This window comes from Charadrius vociferus, unplaced genomic scaffold, assembly GCF_000708025.1.
Source record: "Charadrius vociferus isolate BGI_N301 unplaced genomic scaffold, ASM70802v2 scaffold1551, whole genome shotgun sequence".
NCBI classification, from domain to species: Eukaryota; Metazoa; Chordata; class Aves; order Charadriiformes; family Charadriidae; genus Charadrius; species Charadrius vociferus.
The window spans coordinates 71,086-71,989 of record NW_009646882.1 but is presented as its reverse complement, the minus strand read 5'-3'; the positions used below and the strand labels follow the sequence as shown (position 1 = coordinate 71,989).

The 904-nt window shown below is 61.6% G+C and overlaps 1 protein-coding gene across 1 annotated transcript in view; it reads right to left on the bottom strand.

The window, feature by feature from the left end:
• The window catches only part of LOC104294784 (zinc finger protein 862), a 58,525-nt gene that overhangs the window by 42,841 nt on the left and 14,780 nt on the right, over nt 1-904 (bottom strand). The gene's annotated exons all lie outside the window — the stretch shown is intronic.

Below are 904 nucleotides of genomic sequence, written 5' to 3'. Positions count from 1 at the left end.
AAAAGAGCCGGAGGGGTGCAACCCGAGGCAGCCGCGGGGCAAGTCTTGGCCGAGCTGCTCCTCACCGGCTCTCCCTAGTCGCTACAAACAGGGTGGGTGGTGGTTTTTTTTTTCAAATCTCCCTGAAATCAAATCCAGACACCGCTTGTGAGATGGGCGCAGGGCTGGCTCCGTCACCCCAGCGGAGCCCCGACCCTCGCGGCAGCTCACAGACCCACAAACAACGCGGTGATGCCACACGTGGGGCGGTTCGCTGGTACTGGAGCTCCCCGAATGCACCGTCCCTCCCGCGCTGCCGGAGGTTACCCCTGCCCTGACGGCGACCCTCGCCGCTCTCCTCACTGAATTTGCCGCAATTATTTTCTCTTGGAAATGAGAACACAGAGCAGCGGCAGGGGGAGGGGGCAAACAACGCGGTGATGCCACACGTGGGGCGGTTCGCTGGTACTGGAGCTCCCCGAATGCACCGTCCCTCCCGCGCTGCCGGAGGTTACCCCTGCCCTGACGGCGACCCTCGCCGCTCTCCTCACTGAATTTGCCGCAATTATTTTCTCTTGGAAATGAGAACACAGAGCAACGGCACGGGGAGGGGGCCGAGCGCCGGCAGCACCTCCTCCCCACCGCTGCAGCTGCCGCGAGCGAGTTCTTGGAGAAGATGATTGTCCACGTGTGCAGGACTCAGAATGAGATTATCACATTAAACGTTAAAAGCGCCAATTCAGAGAGCGTTGGCCAGTGCCGCTCCCTCTGCAAAGCCAAACTGAATTTCCTCACAGCTGGGCTCGGGCTGGAGCCGGGTAAGGAGAAAGCAAAGCCGGGAGCCCTCGCCAGGACAGCACCGCTCAAAGCTTTCATCCCCAGGTGAGGAGAGACCCTTCCCCGGGGCCGGCATCCCAGCCAGCCC